Source organism: Melospiza melodia, chromosome 7 (assembly GCF_035770615.1).
Source record: "Melospiza melodia melodia isolate bMelMel2 chromosome 7, bMelMel2.pri, whole genome shotgun sequence".
Lineage (NCBI taxonomy): Eukaryota > Metazoa > Chordata > Aves > Passeriformes > Passerellidae > Melospiza > Melospiza melodia.
Window position 1 is genome coordinate 4,730,759 of NC_086200.1, and position 11,514 is coordinate 4,742,272.

The 11,514-nt window shown below is 40.5% G+C and overlaps 1 long non-coding RNA gene across 1 annotated transcript; it reads left to right on the top strand.

Moving 5' to 3' along the window:
- Positions 1-8,731: 8,731 nt before the first annotated feature.
- Positions 8,732-11,240, top strand: LOC134420465 (uncharacterized). Its single transcript, XR_010028361.1, has 3 exons — positions 8,732-8,940; positions 10,153-10,299; positions 10,763-11,240. It is a non-coding gene; the product is annotated as an uncharacterized LOC134420465 (long non-coding RNA).
- The last annotated feature ends 274 nt before the right edge of the window (positions 11,241-11,514 follow it).

Below are 11,514 nucleotides of genomic sequence, written 5' to 3' on the forward strand. Positions count from 1 at the left end.
GGGCTGGGCTCCAAGTGGGATCAGCAGCAGTGCAAAATACCTCTGGGCATCTCCATTTTCTGCTGCTCCGAGGAAGCAATGAAGCCAGCCAAGTTCTGTATTTTTGTTCTCCTGGTGGATTTTTTCATTTGATTTGCTACTTCAGAGGCAAGTTCTGTGATGGGGTCTGTAAGTTGATTCTATTTCAACAGCACCAGCAGCAGGGCGGTGTTTGACTGCTGCAAATGTGGTCTGTGAGTCTTTCATTCCTCTGGACTTGGTGCTCAAGGACTTGTGAGCATTTCAGTCTCTGCTAATCATGATGCCTGTGACAAAAACACTGAGTTCACCATTGTAATGGATAGCCCTGTTCACTAAACCCCGATATAGAAAGCCATATGATTGTGAATAAGAAATACATGGTCAGCCTGGTCAGCCTTATGATTGTGATTAAGAGATACATAGTCAACCATGTGATTAAGAAATACATAACCGCATAACCTAAAAATAATATATATCAAGTTACTATTGTTTGCTAAATTCAACCGTGTATTGCGCAAACACTAACCATGCGAAAGGCTAAGGTTTTGGGAACTAAGAAGAGCTAGCCGAGAAACAGAAACCAACAAACACCACCCCATATAAGGAAGGCAAGAGCTCCGAGGTCAAGAGTACAGGCCTGAGGAAGACTTCAAGCCTTCATCCAGCGACCACCAGAGGGTAGAAGACGACCCCCTAGCAACAATTGGAGCATGCGCCAAGGGAAGAACACGTCTACGGAAATGGACTAGTATAGAAAGGGAACTTGTGAGATACTGGGTGCGGCAGTTGGTGGAGTTGGACTCCCCACAACTCCCCTGTCGCCCAGCGCTGCTTTGCTTATTACCTATGCTTGCTGTAATTAATAAATTCCAATTTGGCAACTTAACTCGTTGCAGAGTTCCATTTATAACAATTTGGTGCCGTGACTCGGATGGTCATAGGTGAGGGAGCGACGGTGTTTGGGAGGCGCCGCACCCCATTTTTAGGTGGCCCAACATCTGACCTTCCTACCATACGTCCACCGACGAACCTAAAACTTTAGGTAATAAGCAAAGGGAGACACCGGTGAACCCCGTTAATCTTCTGTGCACAAGGTTCGGACGAAGATGCAGGACATGTAAGTTTGGGTCCCGGAATGCAAAGGCACTCCGGAAGAAACGAGATCCGTCCGGTTAAAGGATGGACAGAAGAATGCTCCAGATGAGCCCGTGGAGGGCGAGGGATCCTGGAGTGCGAGCAAGTGAGGTGTGCATGAGAGGGGAACCGACAGTCGGATTCCCCAAGTGAGTGTGGACCCTCAGTAGTGCGGTTCCCATTAGTCCGCGAGGACGTGGGCCACGAACAAGGGGAAGCGAGTGGTGATTTGTGTGTGAGAGGCACTCCGAAAGGATGGGACAGGGGAAAAGCAAGCCCCCTATTTTCATTAGGTTTCTCCAGTGCCAAAAGATGGTTCGTTGGGGTTTATGTTAGAAAATTGGAGACATTAGAAAATTGGAGACATTTTCCGGGCACTAAGGAGAAGAATAAAGCTAAGACGATTCACTATTGTGTTGAAATTTGGGGAGAAAAGAAATTTTTAGAAGTGTATATTGGCCCATCAGTAAAAATCCCTTTAGTCAAGAAGAAAATGATTAGCAATATGGGTCAAGCAACCAGATACATTGGTGTTTAAATTGGAACGAAAGAAACAGGAGAAGAAGAAGAGGGACTCTCCTGAGGAGGACCCCCTAATACCTCTACCCCCCCCTCAGGCTCCCCCTCTCCCACTAGACCCAGACTCACAGCTTAGGCAGGCACTGCTGCGGATGCATTCTATAGCATAGGCATGGGAAGGATTCTATATTAGATGGAAGTTGAAGAAAGTAGACGAAGGTTGGAAAAGGGTAGATAATTGGCAAGATGGAGGATAAATTGCTGCGGGAGGTACAGCGCGTGTTCGTACGGAGAGATAAGGGTGCCCAGAAGCAACAACTTGGTTGCAACCATAAGGGAGACAAACAAGGAGTTAGGAAGGAATGAGTTTGGAAAGCGAAGACAGGGGAATAGTCAGGACACTGGGATGAAAGGGAATGGTCAGGAAACTGAGACGAAGGAGCCTAAAGCCTGCTTTTACTGCGGAAGGAAGGGACATTTCAAATGAGTGTGTAGGGTCAGGATCCGGGATGAGAAAACTTCTCAGGAGAATCAGAGAGGGCGGGAGCTAACGAAGAGGACCGAATTACACCCAAAAGAGGCCTTGATGATAAAGCTAAGAGTAGGTCCTCAGAGCGAAAAACTTGCATTTTTGGTAAATACAGGAGTTTCTCAGTTGTCAGTGGCAAAATTACCCCAGGGATGTGAGATAAGTAGTGAGCGAGTTTCAATAATCGGAATTACGGGAGAGGCTTTCCCTGTTCCTGTAATAAAAGGAGTGCAAATTGAAACAGATAACAAATTTGAAGTAAATGATTTGTTGTTAATGCCAGAGGCCGGGAATAATATGTTAGGCAGAGATCTAATAATAGTCTTAAAATTACAGATAACACCCTGTGAAGGAAAACTTAAAATTCATTCTTTAACTGAAGAAGATAATCTAGAAATTAATGACACAGGTGGGCATTCAGGTGAAGTGGGAAAAGTTTAGGATAGAGGAGTCTGGTCCCCTTAGTCCCTCCTGGTCAGCACAAGCCTGTGAATTTTATATATTACTCTGTGCATTATTAATACTAAAAAGGCGAGAAGGGACTACTTATACAGACTCCAAATATGCTTTTAGTGTAGTACATACTTTTAGAAAAACTTGGAAGGGGACTTATAAAAATTGAAAGGAAAGGATTAATACACGGGAGATTGATAATTCAGATACTTGAAGCTTTAAAAGGCTCAAAGAAAATAGCAGTAGTTCATGTAAAAGAACACCAGAGAGGGAGGGATATTAAAGTTAGAGAAATAATTTGGCTGATAAAGAAGCAAAAAGAGCGACCTTAATTGGCAGCTATAAGGAAATTAAGAGCAACATTTAAGGAGGAAAAGTGGGTTTTTCCTGATGGCAGGATTATGATGCCAAAAACCAGTGGCACATTAGATTTTAGATAACTTGTATAGACAGACACACTGGGAAACAAAGACTTTTTTGTGATCACGTATAGGGATATTTGGAATTGGAAAATAAATTACCCAGGAGTATCTTACCTGTTAAAAGGTAAATAAGAAAGTGTTAAGAAGCCCTCCCTTTGGAGGATGCAAAAAGCCTACTGGCTATTTGAAAAGACCCAGGTTGATTTTATAGAATTGTTTAAAAAGTAAACCGGTAAAAATATTTGTTAGTAATAATAGATCAATTACCTCAGTAAGTTAGAAGCATTTCCAGCAGCTTGAGCTACAGTTCAAATAGTAGCTAAATTTTTGTTAAAACACAATTTATATTAACCCTGATTTATTAAGAAGGAACTAAGCACCGTGGAGTGGCTGTGAATTTCCAAATCGATGGAAACAGCCTAAAAAAAAAAAAAAAAAAAAAAATTTTTCCAGCAGCTGACTATAAAATTGCAATTCCAGAAACTGGAATTGATAACACCTGACACTTGTTGTTAAAACTCATGACAGAGAATAACTAAGGGAGAAGAGAAAGAGAGACAATTGATTCACTTGCCTTGCTATGATTATGTATTTAGCCAGCTAATTATAGAACATATTGCTAGGATTTTTGGTGATACCTTTGAGATTGGGAGACAGGACCCTTCCGGCAGCAATTGAACTAGTGGGGAACTTAGAGCAATTGATTCCTGCTATATTGGCTATAGCACAAATAAAAGAAGGAGCAACTCATAATAATAACATTAATGAAATCAGGAGAGCCCTATGGGAAAAGGGAATGACTGCTCAAAGACCTCCTTTGGATCTTGCATTACATCAGGTAGAGCGTGGAGATTGGGACCTGGTCCGTAGCTGGAGGGAGAGCCCCCTCACACCAAAGTGGGAGGGACCCTACCAAGCCTTACTAACAACGCTAAGCCTTACTAACAACGGACACTGCAATTAGAACCATAGAAAAAGGCTGGATCCATGTGAGCCAAATAAAAGGACCAATAGAACCACCCCGACCAGTGGACCAAAAACACAAAGAACTATGAGTAGGAAGTGAGTGAAATACCGAGAGACCTCAAGGGCTAAGATGAATAGCAGAGAGGAACCTCAGAAAAAATCTTTAAAGCACGAAAAACCCTGAGAGTAAGTGATCGGCAACAACTTAAAGCTGTCTTTAAAGAGGAGTTGTTGAAGACAACGGAAGTGAAACTGGTAAATGGAAAACATGAGGATGGAGACTTTGATATAAATTCCCCTTTAAGCAATACAGATTGTCCAGAAGTCAAGAAAGACGATCCCTGTGATGAGAAGGAGGAATACCTGTAACAAATTCAGAAGTAATAAGTGACCTTGGGTGTATGTATGAATATTGGGATTGGGTATATCGGACTTTTCTGTTGGTAGATAGGAAGTCGGGAGAAATAATCGAAGAAGGGGAAGGATTACCGAACTCAAAATAAGGGTTATATGTAATGCTCAAGGATGTTGGAGAAATTGTAATCCATTTGTCTGTATTATTTGTATAATATGTAATGAAAGGTGGTGAACCCATTGTCGCAGCGGCTATCCCCCTAGGGGAACATGTTATAACTGTTATTACACACAGCAAAAATTAACTGAACAGACATTGGCACTTCGAATAATATCTGGGACCCTTAAAATAGGCTCCAAGAATTGGTGGAGCATTTATGCTAAAGGAATAAACCCCCAGTATTATTGTTACCACTCAAACGAACCAACACCATTCGTAACGAGAATTGTTGCAGGGGTTTGCCTGAGGTGGATCCTTGATCTGAGCTGTCTAGCTCCTCAGGTGAAAGACACAAAGTGGTCTAGATACCTCCAACGAATTAGGAGAAAGGGGCACAAACCTCCTCCTGAAGACTACCCTTGCTGCCGAGAAGACAGATCACCCCATAGCTCGCAGCAACCGAGTTGATGGGCGAGGCAGAGGGGCTGATAACTGTGGGGGAGAGGGCCCTAGAATAAGACCTGAACAAACTCGGGACCACTCTAAGCAAAAGCAACAATATCAGAAACGACAAAATTTGGAACAGGGAAATTATGGCAGCCGCTATGACAATTGGAAAAACTACCTTGGAATTTTTAGAATACTTTTAATAATGTTAACTATTGGGAATTGTAACTCTCAAACACACGAGCCCTTTAAATGGTCATTAATTAGGTGGGAAGATCAGGTTGTGATCAGTAACATCACACTAACGGGACCCCCTTCATTTAAAGTAAACCTAACGCAGTTAATCACCTCCTGGGGAACTACGCTCCCAAGTGTCGGTTCCTACATCGGTTTTTACATGTGCCCAGCCTCTAACCCTGGAAAAGTCTATTGCAATTACCCAGGGTATAATTATTGCAGATATTGGGGCTGTGAAACAATAGCTCAGGGATTCACCCCAGGGGAAGGACCTGACAGATTTTTACAGGTTGGAAGAGGCCCTCCGGGGTGTACCCCTCCACAATATGCATATGACAGATCAATTTTGGGAGGGGATACTCAGGATCATGCAAGTTTATATATATATATGAATGTCACTCAGCCAGATTACCCAGGCTGGCTAATAGGAAAAACCTGGGGAATCCAAATATGGCAACCAGGGAGAGATCAAGGAGGGATGATACTCATTAAAAAGGAAGTTGTTCCCTATGACCCCGAACCTGTTGGACCCAACCATGTGATAGCAAACTCAGGTAATAGCTTAGGAAGGGTAGAGAATGAAATAGAAAATAACAAGACACAGGTAGAACAGGTAGAAGTGACTTCGGCTGACGAGGGAGGTAACATACTTTGAAAATGGGATTAATCTTGCACGATGTTTGTGGAAAAAGGGCAGGATAGGACTCCGGGAATTACCCTATCACAAGTAACCGGAAAAGGGAGATGTATTGGAACTATTCCAGGGAATAAGAAACATTTGTGTCAAATAACTAAATTGGTGCAGGATACCTTAAGACCAGCTGAGTGGTTAATTCTGGCAGCTAATACCAAATGGGTATATAATACCCTAGGCGTGACCCCCTGTATCTCTATAACAGCCTTTAATGAAAGCCATGAATTTTGCATACAGGTAATAATAGTCCCCCGGATTATCTATCATCCCAGGGAATACGTGTACTCCCAAAGCCATATTTCAAAACATCATTTGCAAAAACGAGAACCCTTTACAGCCCGCACGGTTGCGGCATTATTAACCATTGGGGGAGCTGGGATAGGAACAGGCGCGGCAACTCTTGTGCATCAACAACAGAGGTTTAAGGCTTTAAGAGCCGCTGTAGATGAGGATCTTGAGAAAATTGATAAATCTATTAATGAATTGGTAAACTCGCTCCGATCACTTTCGGAAGTAGTTTTACAAAACCGAAGGGGGTTAGACTTACTGTTTTTACAACAAGGTGGCCTTTGTGTAGCCCTTCGGGAGGAATGCTGCACATATGTAGATACTACTGGAATAGCAGTAGACACTATGGCCGAATTATGCAAACAAATAGAAAAGAGAGAGAAAGAGAGAAAATCCCAACAAAATTAGGTATTAATCTTTATTCAACTATTCTCCATGGCTTACCACCTTGTTGTCCACCATTGCCGGACCGGTAATCTTGCTGTTGTTAGGGTTGCCCTTTGGGCCATGAATATTCAATAAAATAATTAGCTTAGTGAACTCCCAATCTGAAGCAGCCCATTTGAAGATGATGAAAACAGAGTATAAATCTCTAGGTGCCATAGAAGGAGAGGACTATTTGGACTTAAATAGGAAAGAACTTCAAAGGTTTAGTGAACAGAATGATAAATAGAAAAAGGGGGGATTGTAACGGATAGCCCTGTTCACTAAACCCCAATATAGACAATCATGTGATTGAGAAATACATGGTCAGCCCTGTATGATTGTGATTAAGAGATACATGGTCAACCATATGATTAAGAAATACATAACCGCATAACCTAAAAATAATATATATCAAGTTACTATTGTTTGCTAAATTCAACCGTGTATTGCGCAAACACTAACCATGCGAAAGGCTAAGGTTTTGGGAACTAAGAAGAGCTAGCCGAGAAACAGAAACCAGCCAAACACCACCCCATATATGGAAGGCAAGAGCTCCGAGGTCAAGAGTACAGGCCTGAGGAAGACTTCAAGCCTTCATCCAGCGACCACCAGAGGGTAGAAGACGACCCCCTAGCAACAATTGGAGCATGCGCCAAGGGAAGAACACGTCTACGGAAATGGACCAGTATAAAAAGGGAACTTGTGAGATACTGGGTGCGGCAGTTGGTGGAGTTGGACTCCCCACAACTCCCCTGTCGCCCAGCGCTGCTTTGCTTATTACCTATGCTTGCTGTAATTAATAAATTCCAATTTGGCAACTTAACTCGTTGCAGAGTTCCATTTATAACAGTCAATAATTCAGTGAAGGGGCTGATGTCCTTGTGTAGGGGTTTTATACTGGCTAAGTGCAGGCACACACAAAAAAAACATTTACTCATTTTTCTCTGCTATTGTTGAGCAGAGGAGGGGAAAGAAAAATTCAAGGACTGAGTTGAGATAAGGATTAGAAGAAAAACACTTTGAGCGTAAAGCAAATTCAAAATAAATAGTATAAAAAATTATTAATAGAATTAAAAGTGAGTAATAGGAATTTAAAAAAATCCTTAAAACACCTTTTTTTCCAATCCCTCCCTCTTGCCCACCAACAGCACAGAGAGACAAAAGATATGATCTTCAGTCAGTTTGTGACTTCTAAAGATCTTTTTTCAGTTTGCTTAGAGAGTTTCTTTTCCTGCTGTGCTCTGGGGTCTTCCCACCAGAGACATTCTCTGGGAACTCTTCCAGTGTGCTTTTAATTTTTACCAGTAGCAGTCCCACCCAACCTGCTGCAACAGATCTTATTCTGGGCACTAAAAACTCAAAATGTTTCTAAAAATAAATTGCAGTAGCAGTGTGTTTTTGTCTGCTCCTCCAGGTAGTGTGTCATGTTTGAATAGGAAACTTTTGTTTTAAATATTTAGATTGTGCCCTCTCACCCCTGCTCTCCCAAGGGTTTTAAGGTATTACCTTGAACACTTCTGATCAAGTACCTGTTTCTTACAGTGCTTCAGTCTTTGTTAAACAAGCTAAAGCAAAGCTTCAAGTATAGGGCTGAAAAGCAAATAGAATTATCCTGTGTATCTATTGAGTGTCCCTGTTAATTACTGCCTCACTTGGGACTGTTTTCCTTTTTCTGGGCTGTGCAGAGTTAACCCTGTCCTTTATTTAATGGTTTGTAGGAAAATGAGCTGTCATGTTTGAAACGGGAACTGTCATCTCTTAAGGAACAGCTGAGAGCAGAAATGGAAGAAAAGGTGGAGTTTTTTTTTCACTGAGCACTGGGGGTGAGAGGTGTGGCCTGGGCTTGTGCTGTGGGAGGAGCTGGGTAAGAAATGAAACTGAACAGAAAAACAGTGACTTTGGAATGCTGGGGTTGTGCTAAATCTGGTCATGTATTTGTGTGAACTTTGTAACAGTCTGTGATTATAGATTACATACAAATAAACAAACAACAAAGCAAAACTCTCCTTTATTTTAGTTAATTTTAACTAGCTAAAGCAAAAACATTCCCTAAACTGTAAAGTTTTTCAGTGACTTTTGATTGCTGGGGTTGTACCAAACCTGGTCATATTTTTGTGTGAACTTTGTAGCAGTCTGCGATTGTAGACTGTGCTCTGTAATTACACCAAGAAGATTTTTAACAACTGAATTCAAATCAATATTTCCTTGCTGTCACATAACTCTTTTGTAGGAGAATCTTGTAAAAGAGCACTCTGGCAGTGTGATTCCTGACAGTGAAAAGAAACACAAGGTAACTTTAACTTTTTAATTGCTTCTACAATTTGGTAATATTTATATTTGTAGAATCAATTGAAGTGCCATGAGAATTTATTTGCATTCAACAAAAGACATTGGAATGCTTTTGACTTCAATCTTTTTAAATTATAGAAAATACAAATTTATGTTCCTGACTCCTAAACCTTGTTTAGATCTATACAGTGAATCTATTCATGTAAAAATAGAAAATCTCCAAATTATATTCCTGAAATAAAAAAAAATTAAAATAAAAATAAAAAATGCCTCCTTCAGTACAGGAAGCCTCTTGGGCAGTCCAACATTGAAGTTTTGTAACTCCTAACAGTGAATTTTTCTTGTTGCATTTTTCTGCCTATATTTCTTACTTCTCTGTAGATGATTTTTTTCCCCCTGGGACAAGAAGGGATTTTAAAGGGTCACACCATTCCATGGAGATATTAGACAGCAGTTTCTGGAAGGGCTCTCCCAGTGTGTAATTTTTCTTGCTCAGTTGTTGATTTTTTAATGTCTCTAGAACTGATTTACTTAGTCTTTAAAAGTGTCCATTTGTAAAGGCACTTTTCCTCTATGAAAGAAAAAAAAGCTGATACAGCTGTAAAAATGGTCAAAGTATCAAAGTAGTCCTGATTGCAGAACTCACCCTTCTTCCCTGTCAGGAGTTCACTTGTGGTTTTCACATTGGAACAATGGAATCCAGCACCATTTTGATGTTATCTGTCTAAAAAAGGACTGCACTGGACCATTCAATGCTTCTCAGTTTCACTTCTAGTGAAAAGACTATTTTAAATAACACCAATCTTGATGTAGCTATCAATCTTTCTCTGAAAGCCTTTTCCTGCAGTTTTGTTCCCATTTTCTTTGATGTTTGATAGAGTCCAATGTAGTGGCTACAGTTCAGAATAACCTGAATTTCTGCAGATAAGCACGGAGAACTTAAATACCATGTGCCATGAAACTCAGCTCTTCCATAGCTTCCCCTTCATTCTCCTCATTTGGCAACAAAAATAATATAAAAAATGATATTTCCACCCCACCCCACTTTGTTTGGGTCTTTGCTTCATGTTTGGATGGAAAGATCAGAGTTCCACCATTTCTCTCAGGTGAATTCTGGGACACTCAGACTGTCAACTGGGTCCTGAGTTTGGCTTTAGATTCCATACTTACCCCATAAAATATAATCTAAAAAGAGAAACATTTTCTTTCCCAGACATGTGTTATAAAGACTCCTCCAATGGATAAAATGCAGAGTGGAAGAAGCACAAACCTGCCTGCAGGGCAGAGCAGCAGGAAAAAGCAGAAAGTGCTTGTGCAGCTGGACACTGAGTCAGACAGCTCTGAGCACACTGACCTCCTGGTAAGAGCCAGAGAACAAATCATGTGCTGAGCAGCTCTGAGCAGCTCTCACTGCTGGGGCTGAGAATGGAAATAAAGAGTTTGGGCTTCCACATTCCAGCCAATATTTATGTGTATATTTTTAATTTATTGGTTCTTTCTGGAATTGTCATTGTATGTATATAATTAACATTCTTTTTATTGAACTGTTATGCCTCATAATGACATCTTTTTTTTCATAGTCTAATATCCTTAGGGGGAAAGAAAAAGTATTTTTAATATAGTGTGACTAAGTAACTTTTTAATTTATTAGAGCATAGTCTTGGAAGAAGAAATGTTTAAAAATTTGTACAAAGATTATCCACAAGCTTCACAGTTACATTCCACAGCACCAAAAAAGGTATGTTAGCCTTTCCTAAGATTAAACCAAGCAGTTAATCAGATTGTTTACAGAAACGAAAGGATGGCTTTATTTTCCTTCCTAGAGCCCAGCTCCATGCAGTGTGAAATCTCCAGGCTCTGCTCTGAAACTCAAAACCATGAGGAGGATGCGCGAGGCGGGCTGGACTGTGCTCTCCAAAATGGACAGGAAAAGGAAAATTAAAGATGCTGTAAAGATGCTGTAAATATGCTCTTTGCTTAAAATCCAGAAATGCCCAGTGCCCTGGCATTGCTTGCAGGGCTGTTTTTCTCTCAGAGTTGGTGCTTTGTTGCATTTTTCTGTCATACTCAGTGTGTTTAATACTGTGTTCATTCCTTTACACATATAAACTTTATAGATCTATAACTGCAACCCCTGCAGAGCATCTTCCACCTTTCCTCCCTTGTGCTTCAAAATGTTGGGACACAAATTAGCCAATTTTAAATTTGGAAATAAATAGAACTACACAGAAAGTTGTTTCAAAGCTGCTTCTGGCTTAGAAATTAGAAATTCTGGTTTCAAAGAACTTCTGTTCTTTTACATTTACTCAGTTTTCCTTAACATATAACTACTTAGTGGAAGAAATGTAGCTGTTAAATGAATATTCTTTTACCTGAAGTCCTCTTGCTTTTTCCTGCATTTTAATGGCTGTTAGACCTGTCTTTTTAGACTGTTTTGTTTTCAGTATGTTAAAATGGTTTCGAAACTTCTAAAATTTCAGTAGAATTACTTGTATTTAAAAAGATTTCAGCTTCACAAGGAGTAAAATATGCACGTTATAAGATTGTGAAACCAATGTGAAGATGCCATTAAATT